The 17,115-nt window shown below is 44.2% G+C and overlaps 1 protein-coding gene across 3 annotated transcripts in view; it reads left to right on the top strand.

The window, feature by feature from the left end:
* Positions 1-531: 531 nt before the first annotated feature.
* sec24d (SEC24 homolog D, COPII coat complex component) overlaps positions 532-17,115 on the top strand; it is a 178,288-nt gene continuing 161,704 nt past the window's right edge. For all 3 annotated transcript variants that reach the window (XM_073065166.1, XM_073065164.1, XM_073065165.1), the window contains exon 1: positions 532-714. The gene's annotated coding sequence lies outside the window, so the exon portion shown is untranslated. The remainder of the gene's footprint in view (positions 715-17,115) is intronic.

Genomic DNA, 17,115 nt, shown 5'->3' with positions numbered 1-17,115 from the left:
ATATTTTTTACTGAGTTAAGTATTGTATGTAATTAGTTTTGCTACAACAAGTGTATGGGACATTGGAAAAAAGTTGAATTTCCCCATGGGGATGAATAAAGTATCTATCTATCTATCTAAATACTGGAGATGGATCATGATGATTGGCCACACAAGTTTGCACCTTAAAATTGGTGCTAAGAAACAAACAACAGAAGCTAAGGCGACTGATTTTGACCCCGCTTTATAATGTTCCCGTCTCCCCTTTGTCTCTTAAATGTTGCTGCCTTTTCACGGCCTGGTTTCCCTGCTTTCCTCCAGTTCCTTTGCAGCGCCCCGACACATTCGGCTCCTTCTTGCTGTCTCGGTGACATTGGCCACGTCACGGACTCTCCCGGGCTGCCTGCCCAAGGTTCCCACTGCCTCCCACGCTTGGCATGGTTTCGCCACTGTCCCTCTGGACCCCGTGGCTACACAGCACCCCTATCTGCCCCTCCACTCGGCCCATCTCCTCGGGTTCCTATTGTCTCTCTACGCTGACGTGTGCCTCCGGACGGCCGGTGGGCGCGCATGCGCAGCCGGGCTCCGTGGGAGCGAGTGCCGGCGGCGGCGGCGGCGGTCCTTTGACGTGGCACTTCCCCAGCTGGTGGACAGAGCATTGCACCGAGAGCAAGCCGGCTGGGGCAATAACCGGACACCCCAGTAAAGCAACAACCGGCACCCACTCACCGCAAGGTAAACTGCAATGCTGCTCTTTACAGCAGATCTGCATTTTGGTTCCTTATTCATTTAGTTTAAGATTGCATATTTTCTATTATCTTTCTGAATCTTCCTTCCTTCAGTCACTGGCACTTCCTAAACTGAGCACTTTCTCCTGAATTATATATTCATCTAGAATAAAGAGTAAAGACATCAGCAAATTTCAAATACGTGGGGAGTTTGACGTGGCAATTCATTCACTGACTGCTCTGTCAACTAATCTGAGGTGTCAGTTCAGAAGGATGGCTGTTGTGCGCATTTTATATTACAGCACTTATACAAATACTGGTAACAGGGATGTGTTAATATTTTCATTCAACTAATGTGTATTTTTCTCAATGAAAGTTTGTATTTGAGGGTGAGGCCTTGCATCAGCTGTGGTGTACAACAGTGATGTGCAGTTGTAGCAAATGTGTACATGCTGAGTTGGAATCAACATCAGTCTAAAAATAGTCAAGTATTATAAAATACTAATCAATAAGAGTTAGGTGCTTGAGCTTATAGTGTGTACTTATGGGATTATTTTTATTATTTATAATTCACAATTTGAGAATGTATTTGTCATTAAGTTACTTAATATTTATCTGCTGGATTAGTGAATAATATTTCTATTGTATGTCCCTTCCATCCATTCTTCACCCAGATTTTCATTCCTTGAAATTTCTAGTTGAATATTGATAAAACCTGCTAAATGAATTTGTTTTAAGAATTGGTGGCAGAGAACACAGCTTGAGAATGGAGGATGGGCCTTAAGGGCAAAACTAAGGAGGAATGAGGGTGGTGAAATGTGAAATTCATTGCTATAGATGGCTGTGAAGGCCAAGTCGTTTGGTCTATTTAAAGTGGGGTTTGATAGGTTCTTGATTAGTAAGGGAGAAGGCAAGAGAATGGGGTTGAGATGGAAAATAAATCAGCCATGAATGACAGCGAACAGTTGATGGGCTGAATGGCCAAATTCTGCTCCCATGCCTTATAATCATATTCTTTTATTTCACAAACTAGAAGTTGAAGGCAAGGCCTGGCGCTAAAGCTTATTGTCCTTGAGAAGGTGGTAGTAAGCTGCTTTCTTCAACTTGTGACTCAGAATCAGGTTTACTATCACTGGCATATGTCATGAAATTTGTTATGCAGCAGCAGTATAATGTGATACCTAAAAACTAAGTTACAATAAGTGTGTGTATGTATATTTGAGTGTTAAATTGAATAAATAGTGCAGAAAGCAAAAACAAAAGTAGTGAGTTCATTGGTTCAATGTTTATTCAGAAATCTGATGGCAGACAAAAAGCAGCTATTCCTGAATCTCAGAGTTTGTGCCTTCGGGCTCCTGTATGTCCACCCTGTTGGGAGCAATGAGAGGAAAGTATGTCCTGGGTCTTAGGGGTCCTTAATGATGGATGCTGCCTTTTTGAGGCATCATGCCTTGAAGATGTTATAGATGCTGGTGAGATTAGTGCCCATGATGGAGCTGACTGAGTTCACAGCTTAGTTCGATCCTGTGCAGTGCTCCCCTATGCCAGATGGTGATGCAGCCAGTTAAATGGCTCTCCACAGAACATCTGTAGTAATTTGCAAATGTCTTTGGTGACATATCAAATCTCAATATCCTAATAAGATATAATAACTGTCTGCCTTCATTGTAAGTGCTTCAATATGTTGGGCCCAGGATAGATCCTCAGAGATATTGACATCTAGGAGCTTGAAATTGCTCACCCTTTCCAATTCTGATCCCTCGCTGAGAACTGGTATTTGTTCACTTGTCTTACCCTCTCTGAAGTCCACAATCAATGCTTTAGTCTTACTGACGTTGAGTGAAAGGTTGTTCCTATAACACCACTCAACCAGCTGATCGATCTCATTCCTGTACACCTTCTCATCGCCACCTGAAAAGCTGCCAACAATAGTTCTGTCATTAGCAAAGTTATAGATGACATTTGAGCTGTGCCTAGCCACACAGTCATGGGTGTAGAGAGAGTGGAGCAGTGGGCTAAGCACACATCATTGAAATGTTGATTATCAGAGAAGTAGCGAGGTTATTTCTGATCTGCATAGACTGGTCTTCTGGTTAGGAAGTTGAGGATCCAGTTGCAGAGGGAGGTACAGAGACCCAGGTTCTGGAACTTTTTGATCAGAACTGTAGGAAAGATGGTGTTAAATGCTGGGTTATTGTCAATAAACAGCATCTTGACATAAGTATTAGTATTGTCTAGCTGTTTCAGGTTTGCATGAAGAGCCGATAAGACTGGATCCGCTGCAGACTTATTGTGGTGATAGACAAGTTGCAGTCGGTCCAGGTCCTTGCTGAGGCAGGAGTTGATTCTAACCATGACCAACCACTTCTTCACCATAGATGTGAGTGCTATTGGACGATAGCCATTAAGGCTGCTCACCCTGCTCTTCTTGGACACTTGTATGATTGTTGCCCTCTTGGAGCAGGTGGGAACTTATGACTGTAGCAATGAGAGATTGAAAATGTCATTGAACACACCCACCAGTTGGTTGACACAGGTTTTCGGAGCCCTACCAAGTATATCACTGGGGCCTGTCACCTTGCAAGGGTTTCACCCTCTTGAAAGACAGTCTGATGTGGGCCTCTGAGATGGAGATCACAGGGTTACCAGATGCTGCAGGGATTCACATGGATGTAGTTTTATTCTCCCTTTCAAAGCATGCCTTGAAGGTGTTGAGCTCCTCTGGGAGTGAAGCGTCACTGCCATTCATGATCAAACACGAGGAAATCTACAGATGCTGGAAATTCAAACAAAACACACAAAATGCTGATGGAACACAGCAGGCCAGGCGGCATCTATAAGGAGAAGCACTGTCAACGTTTCGGGCCGAGACCCTTCGTCAGGACTAACTGAAAGGAAAGATACTAAGAGATTTGAAAGTAGTGGGGGGAGGGGGAAATGCAAAATGATAGGAGACCGGAGGGGGTGGGATGAAGCTAAGAGCTGGAAATGTGATTGGCGAAAGTGATACAGAGCTGGAGAAGGGAAAGGATCATGGGACGGGAGGCCTTGGGAGAAGGAAAGTGGGGGGGAAGCACCAGAGGGAGATAGAGAACAGGCAGAGTGATGAGCAGAGCGAAAAAAAAAAAACTAAATATGTCAGGGATGGGGTAAGAAGGGGAGAAGGGGCATTAACAGAAGTTAGAGAGGTCAGTGTTCATGCCATCAGGTTGGAGGCTACCCAGCCAGTATATAAGGTGTTGTTCCTCCAACCTGAGTGTGGCTTCATCTTGACAGTAGAGGAGGCCATGGATAGACATATCAGAATGGGAATGGGACGTGGAATTAAAATGTGTGGCCACTGGGAGATCCTGCTTTCTCTGGTGGACAGAGCGTAGGTGTTCAGCGAAATGGTCTCCCAGTCATTGTTGGGTCTCACCAATATATAAAAGGCCACGCTGGACTGTCTGGGGCCCTTACATATTTATATCCCTGACATATTTAGTTGTATGTTTTTTCCCTCTCTCTGCCCATCACTCTGCTTGTTCTCCATCTCCCTCTGGTGCTTCCCTCCCCCTTTCTTTCTCCCGAGGCCTCCCGTCCCATGATCCTTTCCCTTCTCCAGCTCTGTATCACTTTTGCCTATCACATTTCCAGCTCTTAGCTTCATTCCACCCCCTCCAGTCTTCTATCATTTCGCATTTCCCCCTCCCCCCACTACTTTCAAATCTCTTAGTATCTTTCCTTTCAGTTAGTCCTGACGAAGGGTCTCGGCCCGAAACGTCGACAGCACTTCTCCCTATAGATGTTGCCTGGCCTGCTGTGTTCCACCAGTATTTTGTGTGTGTTGTCTGCCATTCATGATGTTAGGTTTCTCTTTGTAGGAAGTAATGGCTTGCAAACCCTGCCAGATTTGGTGTGATTCTGATTCTCCCTCTAACCTCAATTGGCATAGTTCTTTTGCTCTTGAGATAGCCCTCTGTAAGTCATACCTGGCCTTCTTGTTCGGTCCTGGACTTGAGTTTTACCAGGCTTTTTGATACCATACTCATAAGGCTATGAAATCATCACTGTGGGAGCAGAATTAGGCCATTCACCCATCGAGTCTGGTTTACCATTGTGTCATGGCTGATTTATTACCCCCTCAGCTCATTCTCCTGTAACCTTTAACACCCTTACGAATCAAAAACCTATCAAACTCTGCTCTAAATATACCACATGACTTAGCTTCCACGACCAACCATGGCAATGAATTTAACAGGCTCACCACCCTCTGGCTGAAGAAATTCCTTCTCTTTGTAGGGTAACACAATTGGGAGAAATGTACAAAATTCACAACCACTGACATTGAATTGGGCTTTTGCTTTAGGAGGCTGGTCTGATGTGATGATGTCATTATGTAAAAGGTACTTAGCGCACTTTTGCTGTGTAGGTTTTAGTTCAATGAAATGGGTTACAGGTTTTGCCATGCATTAATAAGCCTGATCATACTATTCTTGCACTTGCTAACACATGGCACAGGCAGCAATCCTGAGGTACTACCCTAGAGGTCCTGCCTTTCAGCTTTGTACCAAACTCCCTGAATTCTCTCTTGAGGACCTCCTCCCTTTTTCTACCTATGTCATTGGTACCAACGCGTACCAAGACTTCTGGCTGTTCACCCTCTCCCTTCAGAATACTCTGCACTCGATCCAAGAAATCCCGTACCCTGGCACCTGGGAGGAAACTCACCATGCGGGTATCTCTGTCAGGGTGACAGAACCTCCTGTCTGTTCCCCTCACTATGGAATCCCATATGACTACCACATGCCTCATCTTCCTCTTTCCCTTTTGCACCACGGAACCAGGCTCAGTGCCAGAAACCCAATCACCATGGACACCCTCGTCAGGTCACCCCCCCCCCCCCCACCCCAACAGTATCCAAAAGGAGATAATGATTACTGAGGGGGATGGCCACAGGGGTGCTCTCTACTATCTGCGCTCTTTCCCTCGCTTCCCTGACAGCCACCCACTTACCTAACTCCTGAAGCCTCAGGGTGACTTACTCCCTGTAGTTCCTCTCTATCTCCTATGCCGCAGCTCCAGATCCCTAACAAAATGGCGGATAGTCTACACTCAGCCAGGCAGTGATGGATCCTTTCTCTACCTCAATAAGCCCAGCCAGAGAGGCCTCTAAAATAAGGATGGCCTGCAGCTGTGAACCAGATGACACCGGGCCCGTGCTATTACCAGTCTCACTTTGGTAGGAACATTATGAAGTTATGACTGCCTTGCAGCTTCGACAGTGCCAGCACCTCAGGACATCAGAGGCCCATGAACATTGTGGGTTCCAGTTGCCAGGGTCGTCTACTGTTCATTACAGACACCTCGACAGGGCGACGCTTGCTGTGCGACACAGGTGTGCTACCGGCATTGCCTGTTGATGAGAAGGCAAAGAGCAATGAAACCGCACTGGAGGCTGCCAACGGAAGTGGGATCCAGACCTATGGGACGCAATGGGTGACACTCTGCTCCAGTGGACGACGTTACACATGGGACTTTGTCCTGGCTAAAGTGGCTAGACTACTGCTTTGTGTTGATTTCTTGTGTGCCCAAGGACTATTAGTCAATCTTAAAGAACTGTCGGGCTTGTGGATGTCAAGGTCTTTGGGTCGTTTCCCTGCTCCCCCAGTAAGTTCCTGATTATGACTGTCAAGCGCATGCACCACCACATGTGTGTTTACTCGACTGATGGTGAATTCCCAGATAAGACCACATTCTCCACTACAATCACAAAACATAGGGTCGGGCACCGCATTCCTACAACTGGCCCACCAGTCCATGCTCGCATACATAGACTGGACCCAGAAAAACTGGCATCCACTAAGGCTGAGCTTGCCAACGTGCAAAGACTCAGAATTGCATATCGATTGATTAGCCCCTGGGCTTCACCCCTCCAGATTGCCCCCTACGTCTGATGGTGATTGCCACCCATGTGGTGATTACAGACACATTAATGAGGCTACCACCTCTGATCGTTACCCGGGTCAACACATTCAAACATTTTGGCATGTTTAGCTGGAAAATTATCTTCCAAAGTCAATCTAGTTAGGGGCTACCATCAGGTGCCTGTGTGTTCAGAGGACACTCCAAAAACCATATAACAATTACAACACAGAAAAGAGGCCATCTCGGCCCTTCTAGTCTGTGCCAAAACTTACTCTCACCTAGTCCCACTGACCCGCACTCAGCCCATAACCCTCCATTCCTTTCCTGTCCATATACCTGTCCAATTTTGCTTTAAATGACAATACCGAATCTGCCTCTACCACTTCTACTGGAAGCTCATTCCACACAGCTACCTTTCTCTGAGTAAAGAAATTCCCCCTTGTGTTACCCTTAAACTTTTGCCCCCTAACTCTCAACTCATGTCATCTTGTTTGAATCTCCCCTGCTCTCAATGGAAAAAGCCTATCCATGTCAACTCTATCTATCCCCCTCATAATTTTAAATACCTCTATCAAGTCCCCCCCTCAACCTTCTGCACTCCAAAGAATAAAGACCTAACTTGTTCAATCTTTCCCTGTAACTTAGGTGCTGAAACCCAGGTAACATTCTGGTAAATCTTCTCTGTACTCTCTCCATTTTGTTGACATTTTTCCTATAATTCAGTGACCAGAACTGTACACAATACTCCAAATTTGGCCTTACCAATGCCTTGTACAATTTTAACATTACATCCCAACTCCTATACTCAATGCTCTGATTTATAAAGGCCAGCATACCAAAAGCTTTCTTCACCACCCTATGCACATGAGATTCCACCTTCAGGGAACTATGTACCATTATTCCTAGATCACTCTGTTCTACTGCATTCTTCAAAGCCCTACCATTTACCATGTATGTCCTATTTGGATTATTCCTACCAAAATGTAGCACCTCACACTTATCAGCATTAAACTCCATCTGCCATTTTTCAGCCCACTCTTCTAACTGGCCTAGATCTCTCTGCAAGCTTTGAAAACCTACTTCATTATCCACAACGCCACCTACCTAAAAACAGCTGTGATAACCCTGTTTGGCCTTTTTGAGATTCTATGCATGCTGTTTGGACTGAAAAATGTGCACAGTCCTTCCAACAACTAATTGATTAAAATGCTTAGATTTTAGTTTTGTTTACCTGAATGACATACCTGCCACCAGTGCATCCAAAACCAAACGTCTATAGAAGTTGAGTGTTTTTGTTGACATACCCAATCTCTTCAAACTCTTAATGAAGTATAGTCGCTGTCTTGTCCTCTTTATAGCTGCATTGATGTGTTGGGACCAGATTATGTCCTCAGAGATCTTAGCTCCCAGGAACATAAAACTACTCACTCTCTTCCCTTCTGATCCCTCTATGAAGATTGGTATGTGTTCCTTCATCTTACCCTTCCTGAAGTCCACAGTCAGCTCTTTCATCTTACTGACGTTGAGTGCCAGGTTGTTGCTGCAGCACCACACCACTGGTTGGCATATCTCACTCCTGTACACCCTCTCATCTCCATCTGAGATTCTACCAACAATGGTTGTATCAACAGCAAATTTATAGATGGTGTTTGAGCTCTCTTGAGGACTCTTCACTCTTGAAATAGCCCTCCGCAAGTCATACCTGGTTTTCTTGTGCAGACCTGGGTTGCCACAGATCTAGCCTTCAGCAGACGACGTACCTCCTGGTTCATCCATGGCTTTTGGTTTGGGAATGTACAGCAATTCTTTGTTGGCACACACTCATCCACACAGGTTTTAATGAAGTTGATAAAAACTGCAGCATACTCCTCCAGGTTTAATGATGAATCCCTGAATGCAGCCCAGTCCACTGATTCAAAGCAGTCCTGTAGGTGCTCCTGTGCTTCCTTTGTCCATAACTTCTTGGTCCTCACTACTGGTGCTGCAGTCTTCAGTCTCTGCCTATACTCAGGGAGTAGAAGTACAGCCAGGTGATCAGACTTCCTGAAGTGAGGACATGGAAGAGTATGGTAGACATTCTCGATGGTGTGTAGCAATGGTCCAGTGTGTTGTTTCCTCTGGTATTTCAAGTGATTTGCTCATGGTAATTGTTTAGTGATCTTTTTCAGACTGGCCTGGTTAAAATCCCCCAGAATGATGGTGAAGGCTTTAGGGTGCGCTATTTCATGCATGTTGATCCCATTGTTCAGATCATCTAAAGCCTAATTGACATTGGCCTGAGGTGAAATGTATACCACTACCAAAATGATCAAGGAAATCTCCCGCAGCAGGTAAAATGGATAGCACATAACTGAGATATTCCAGGTCTGGTGAGCAGAATTGAGACAGAACTAACATTTGTGCGACCAAGAGGAGTTGATCATGAGGCATATGCTTCCACCTCTGCTTTTGAGAGACTCTGTAGATCTATCCTGATGGTGTATAATAAACCCATCGATCTGAATCACTGCATCTGGTATGGAAGGGGTTAACCAGGATTCTGTGAAACAAATGACACACATGGTCCTAATGTCCCTCTGACTCAGCACCCTAGCTCGGGTGCTAAATCCAACACATGTTCATTATTAACCCTGCTAAGTGCCACTTTAGGTTGTCAGCCATTGACTTTCTTGGCCTTCGCATCTCCTCAGAACATGCAAAACCCCTCCCATCAAAGGTAGCATTTATCAAGGGTTTGCCACCACCCCTCACTACTATAAAACTACGAGTTTTAGTCATGGTGAACATCTATCATCACTTCATTCCAGGAGCTGCTGAATTTATGCTCCCACTATATAGGGTCATTAAAGGCAATACCCCAATCACATGCTTGACTGGTCATCGGATGTGACCAGGGCATTTGATGATATCAAGCAAGTCTCTTTCTAATGCATCCCTACTGGCCACTTGCTCCCCAATGCACCCATAGCCATTACAACTGATGCCTCAGACTGCACTCTGGGTGCTGTTCATGAACAGCTGGTCGGAGGCGTGTGGAGCCGCTCGCCTTCTTCAGCCAGCAGCTCCGTCCCCCTGAAAGGAAGTGCAGCAAGTTTGACTGTGAGCTTCTCGGTCTCCATTGGCTGGCTGCCATTTCTTGTTTTCTTATAGTGGGTCGCTATTTCACAGCATTCGCAGACCACAGACCCCTCGTGCATGTGGTGGCCAAAATATCACAGATCAACAGACATTGCCATAGCCACAGCACTACACACTGTCCTCACTCATCTGGAGAAGAAGGATGCTTATGTTAGAATGCTGTTCTTGGACAACAGTTCAGCATTCAACACCATAACTACCCCCCAGGCTTGACAAGAAGCTCAGAGACCTCTGCCTGCACTGTACCTTATGCAACTGGTTCCTGGACTTCCTGTCAGATCGCCAGCAGGTAGTATGATGGGCTCCTTCACCCCTGTCCCTCTGACCCTCAACACAGGAGTCCCCCAGGGCTAGGTTTGGAGTTGCCTCCTCTGCTCCCTATATACTTAAGACTGTTGCCACGCACAGCTCCAATTTGCTGATCAAATTTGCAGATGACACGACATTGATAGGCCCTATTTCCAACAGTGATGATACAGCAACACACACAAAATGCTGGAGGAACTCAGCAGGCCAGGCGGCATCTAAGGAAAAGGGTACATTCAATGTTTCGGGCCGATACCCTTCTGCAGGACTGCAGAACAGCAGCCATGGGTCTGCATTTAGCTGACATTAGGTTTGGGAAAGCTGGGGTTTCTCTCCTGTGTGGTCTCAATCAGTCACCCTCGTCCCATGGTGCCCGCAAACTGGAGACAGGTTCTTTTTGACTCCATACGTGACTTCTTGAATCCAGGCCGGAAGGCCTCACAGAAACTGATTGCACTATAGTGTATTTAGCACAGCCTCGGAAAGGACATGCATGATTGGACTGCAGCTTGTGTGGAGGTGCAAATGGGCAAAAATTAACCATCATGTTCATGCATCATTGGCACCTTGAGGTTCCTGAGAGACGGTTTGACCCTGTCAATGTGGGCCTTGTTGGTCCTCTTCCCCCCCCCCCCAACCTCCTGAGTTTCCCACACCCTCTTACCATGGTGGTCTGTACCACCAGGTGGCCAGAGGTTGTCCTTCTAGCACCGATGACGGCTGCAGACGGGCTTGGGCATCCATCAGCACCAGGGTTGTTTGGTTTGGCACTCCATCTGATATTTCCTTTGATCGTGGTTCCCAGTTCATTTCAGATCTCTGGCCCAGAACTTTGACGTTAGGATACATCACACCATAGTGATTCTCCCACAGTCCAATGGCCTATGCAAGCAGTTTCACCAGTCCTTGGAGGCCCTCTGGCAGAAAAAATTCCTTCTCATTGTAGGGTAACATAACTTTGAGAAAGGAACATAATTCACAACCACCAACATTGAGTTGTGGTTTTGCTTTAAGAGGCTGGTCTGACATGATGACATTATTATATAAAAGGTTTTTTAATGCACTTTTGGAGTTCAATAAAATGTGTATAGGTTTCGTTAAACATAAAACGCCTCACTTCATTTGATTTGCGGAAACCTACATCATCTGTTCTAAACGGGTGATCTTCTAGCCTGAGGCTGTGCCCTCTGGTCCTAGATTTAGTTTTAAAGACTCCCAAGTCCACTTGCGCCTCTGATTTCTGAATTTTTTTCTCCATTTAGAAAAAAGTTTGTGCCTTTATTCCTACACCATTAAGCATGGTACATCTTTGATGTCAAAATAGTGTGCAAAATTGTTATATTTCTCGTGGTTTAACTTTCTCTATGTTTGCTTTCATTTTTATATACTCACCTAGTAGAATGACCATACAAATTTCATTTTTAAGATTTTTAGTTCAGTGCATCACAGTAGTAATGCATGTTATAAACAAGGAACAAGAAGCTTTCCCAGTCAAATTCTAAAAAATCAAATTGGCAATCAAGCAATGTACCACTTTTATCAATTGAAATATTGAGAACATTGCCAAGAATTTTCCATTGATTTTCCCCCTTCTTCAAACAGCTGTAACATGTTTGTTCCATTCTCCCCCCTTGTTCACCTTCCTTATCCCTCCCACAGCCTGCTTTCTGCTGTTGTCACTCCCTAATCTGGTTCCATCTATCACCTGCCAACCTCTGTCTCAATATGTTTGACACCAGTAAAATGTCACAAAAGACATTATATTTTCACTGTGTGCCTTTGACTCTTCAGATATTTAATGGTCAACCCTTTCACCCGACACTTTTCTTCATTTGTCCAGCGATGCAGGATTGCCAAACTTGGTTCCGTTGTTACCTGCTTGATTATAATCAGAACACCTCCAGATATGGTTCACATTGTTCTGTTTATTATCAGAGAATGTATAAGCATACAACCTGAAATAATTGTCTTCATAGCTATCCATAAAAAAACAGAACCCCAAAAGAATGAATGACAAAACTGTTAGAACCCAAAAGCCCCCTCCCCCCCTTAGTGCTCACCACCCACCCAGCAACAGTAGAACACCCAAAGAGAGACCATGAACAAAAACTATTGTTTACCTGACAGTTCGACGTGTCACAGGCTCTCTCTGACACTAACAAGGGCTGGAGAGATATCACCAAATTTTCACACTGAAAGGTGAGACTGACAGTCGCTGCTACGGTATTACAGGTTGGCGTGTCGCTTTTTATTCCAAGATTCCCAACTTGAGAATCAGCAGCAAATTCTCTCCCCATTGAGTGAAAGAGAGGGTGACTGCAGCCACTTGTCCATACATCCGCCACAGCGAAATCCTGACATTCCAGCTCCCGCGATGCTTCAGTCAGCGACACCGGCCTGGAATCTTTCATCCACCGGGCTGCAAGGGGCCGCACCCTGGAGGTACCAGCTTCCAAGCTGAGCCTGGAGAATGTCGGAAAATGGTTGACCAGTGAGCTTCAGGAACGGGAAATCATCCGCCGTAAAAGAAAATGCATTTTGAGTGCCACTTGCAGATCAGGATTTGGATAGAACCCCCAACACCTTGAAAAGGGAAAAAAAAGAGACTTTAGAACATAGAAAACCTACAGCACAATACAGGCTGTTCAGCCCACAAAGCTGTGCCGAACATGACCTTACCTTAGAAATTACCTAGGGTTACCTGTAACCCTCTTTTTTTAAAGCTCCACGTACCTATCAAGGAGTCTTTTAAAAGACCGTTTGTTTCCACCTCCACCACCATCGCCGGCAGCCCATTCCACACGCTCACCACTCTCTGCGTAAAAAAAACTACTTAAAACTATGCCCTCTCATGCTAGCCATTTCACCTCTCGAGAAAGCCTCTGCCGATCCACATGATCAATGCCTCTCATCATCTTATACACCTCTATCAGGTCACCTCTCATCCTCCGTCAGAGGATGAGAGGTGATCTGATCCTCTGTGCATATTTAAATTACAGAGAGGAATTTAAGCTGTTTCCGCATAGGAGCTTGAAGAGACAGCCAGTTGGCGCCATCTTAATTTGTTCCAGTTCTCTTCCCACCCAACTTTAAATTTCTCATTTATACAATGACCCTCCTGTTCTGTCTGCACATTGCTTTTGTATTGTAAGATCAGGTTCTTCCAATATCCAGCCTTGGATGAGCTACAGTTAACATTGAGAACATTGAGACTTTCGCCTTTATCTGCTGTCACTAATTCTATAACATTGCCATTGATTCTCTGTTTTTAGAACTGAAGACTCAGATAGGCAAGCAATGCAAACAAAAAAAATCAATAAATTGAGTCAAAAAGATTCACTTAGGACTAAAAGCTGTGTCATTGAGTCTGGTTCCACTGTCAGTTTAGATGAACTATAAGTTTTATACCTTTTCGTGTACAGGTTTCTCACCTACAACTGTTGCCTAATCTGACTCAGTAGTATTCGGATGTGAATATTTTGGCACAAAATTGTGCAATTCAAATCCTTATTGCTACCTGCTTTGAGGATTACTGAATTCCTCAGTTTGTTTCTCTGTAAATGATTAATTCCATTTCCATAGTTTTCTATTTAAATTTTAAGCTAACTTGACCAACACTGACACCATTTCTTCTCATTAGTGCCTCAATTGTTTCATCCCTATCTAACACTTACTCTATTTGATTGTACTTAGATATACTGTAACTATCGTCTTGAACAATTACTTTGTACTTCATTGCATGTATTCACATTGCTCTTTCACTTTATATAATGACTATCTCACCCAACTCTAGGCTTATGCCAAGACTTTTATCCATGAAGGAGATGGAGAGCTTGGTATCATGGTGTCATTGACAATGACCTTTCCCTCAATGTCAGCAAATCAAAAGAGCCAGTCCTGACCTTACCAAATAGATGCCAGAGCCAGAAGACTGGCTCCATTCAGAAACCTATAAACAATAAAAATTAAATTAATAAGTGGAAATAAAAACACTAAATGCATAAGTAATTCAAATCACTAATTCAAAGGAATTAGAAGAGGATCTTGCCTTCAGCTTTGCTTTGCTATTATCAGCCTGTAATTCCCATTGAAGCGAAATTGGCTTTTGCCATGTGTAATCTAGCTTAGGACCCAAGAGTCCCATTCCTGGTCAAAGTTCTGGGGAATTTCAGCAAAATTGAGCTGCACTACTGGATTCCATGTGGAAACCACCAGTGGAGCTATTAGATTTCACATGTGTGAAAGTGTTTAAGTCCCCAGTTTGCTTCTATTTGGCTAAACCTTATTTGGAACTGCTGGCACTTACCATCAGAATCCACAGTGATAATGGTCTTTCCACGGTGTATGTATGACTTCATAAATATTTCAAATATTTTTTGCTTATTGCAGCAACCACCTAATTGTAACATCTTTTGAGAAAATGGTATTAAAACTAAGTAATTTCTATAATGATTAGTCCAACTGCATCAGTGGCATTGTGCACGAGAGTAAATATAGCAAAACAAATCTTGGTTTTTAGAAAATGTGTGATTTGTGTTTAATTCTCATGTGCTACATGTCAAATGAAATAAGGAATTCTCTGTGGATTACCCTACTAATATGGCTGAAATCCAATTGTAGGGGAATATCTTTGCCAAGATCATAATTTTGTTTCATAATTTGTCATCATTTATAACTCCAGGAATAGATGCAGAGTTAGTTCAATAATTGCCCAATAAATTCAAAACACTAATGCTCAATAAGGTAGTATCCTATACTCCCTACACACTCATGACTGCATTGCCACATTCTGCTCAAGCTACAAGTTTGCAGGTGATGCCACTGTAGTGGGCTGTATCTGAAATAATGTTGAATCCGAGTATGGGAAGGAGATAGACAGCTCAATGACGTGTTGTCATGACAAAAACGTTCTCCTTCATGACAACAAAATAGGTGGTCATTGACTTCAGAAAGAGGGGTGGTGCATATGCTCCTTTATATAACAAATGTGTTGCAGTTGAGAACCAAGTTCTTAGGTGTGAACATCAGCAATAGACCCTCGTGGACCAACTGTGTTACAGTGTCACAGCCAAGAAAGCTCAGGAGGCTAAAGAAATATGACATATCCCTGTCAGCCCTTATCAAATTGTATTAATGCACTATAAAAGGCATCATATCTCGATACATGACCACTTGGTGTGGGAACTGCTCTGCATGTGACTGCAGAAATGTAGGTCTCCTTGGCTTCCTTCTATACTTCTCACTGCCGCAGTAAAGAAGCCATGATAAACAAAATTGGGCACCATGACACTGCAGCAGTCAGCACAATGCTATTACAGCTTTTGGTTTTGGAGTTCAGAGTTTTGTTCTGGAGTCCTCTAAAGTGTGTGTAGGTCCTCCCCGTGAATGCATGGGTTTCTTCCAGTTCCCTCCCACTGTCCAAAGACGTAACAGTTAGTAGGTTAATTGGTCATTGTAATTCTGTGATTAGGCCAGTGTTAAATAGGTGGGTTGCTGCACAGTGTAGTTTATTGGGCTGGAAGGACCTGTTCATGATGTATCCCTAAATAAATAAAGCACCCCACTCTTGACATTCTCTCTTCTCCCCTCTCCCATCAGACAGAAGGTACAAAAGCCTGAAAACCTCTACCAAGGCCAAGGCTAGCTTCTTCCCTACTACTCTAAGTGTATTGAATGGTTCCCTTGGTATGACAAGATGAACTCTTGACTCAGTCTACCTTATAATGAAATTGCATCTTATTGTTTTCCTACACTGCACTTTCTCTGCAGCTGTTACACTTTAATGTGCATTCTCTTATTACTTTACATGGTACAACCTCAATGCACTGTGTAATGATTTGATCTGTGTGAACAATATGCAAGGTGAGCTTTTTACTGCACCTCAGTACACGTAATATAAACCACTTCCATTTCCAGTAATCTCATAGTATTGTACAATGCCATTCAGATTCAGTTTATTGTCATTTAGAAACCACAAATGCAATACAGTTAAAAAATGAGACAACGTTCCTCCATAATGATATCACAAAAGCATATGACAAAACAGACTACACCAGAAAATCCACATAACGTTTGGCAATCCCCAGTCCAGAGTCCAAAGAGGCTGCTGTGTATTAATATCGTGCTACCATTCCCCGGAAAGGAGCTCCAAATCCACCAGACAAAACAAGACCAAAAACTAAAGCTACAAGACCTGCACAAAACCATATAGTTACAACAGTGCAAACAATAGCATAATTGATAAAACAGACCATGGGCACAGTAAAAATAGTACAAAGATGTTATAAGACTAAGTTCGAAAGAAACCACCACACAGTTTCCACAAGTCCTCAGGGTCCCCGATAGACTTGTCATCCCACGCAGGCGGCAGAAGGGAATACTCCTGCTATGGACTTCCATGGCGCCGCCCGACTCAGCCTCGCAGATGCAGCACGCAATGAAAGCTCCGTTGAACCCAGACTCGCAGACACAGTACATACTGAAAGTGCTCCGACTGCAGCGGACTCCGAGTCCGTCGAACCTCCGACCATCCTCTCCGGCACAGCTTCTCTGAGCACCATCCTCTGCCGAGCGTATTAAGATGTCCCCGCCAACAGCCACCGGCAACGCGACCCCGAGGACTGGGGGCCTGTTCTTCTCAGCAGAGACCCGGACCTCACAGCAGCAGCAGCAGCAGCAGCAATGAAGAGGGCCTTCCTGGAGTTTTCCAGATGTTCCTCCGTGCTCCCACATCCATTTTTCATCAGATTAGGATTGCGCACAGCACCCTGCTTAACAAATAACATATCAGCTCTGGAGTGGCCGCTGTAAGCTGCGTCACGCCGCCATCTTGTTCTTGATTGCATCATTTCAGATTGCATCAAGCCAATTAAATTCTTCTTTGGTCTATTCAATAGTAAGCTGAGTTTCCATATATTTTCCTCCACAATAGTCCATAATGCACCCCACCACCAGCCTCTTGCCTTGACTTCTACTGATTACATTTTCATTAATTCCTTTTCCCATTTCAGCTTAGACAATTCTGATGCTCTCACAGCTACTCTTCAAACTCCATCTA

This window comes from Hemitrygon akajei, chromosome 13 (genome assembly GCF_048418815.1).
Source record: "Hemitrygon akajei chromosome 13, sHemAka1.3, whole genome shotgun sequence".
Classification (NCBI taxonomy): Eukaryota; Metazoa; Chordata; class Chondrichthyes; order Myliobatiformes; family Dasyatidae; genus Hemitrygon; species Hemitrygon akajei.
Note: the sequence above shows the minus strand (reverse complement) of the source record. Positions and strands in the feature narration are given on the sequence as shown.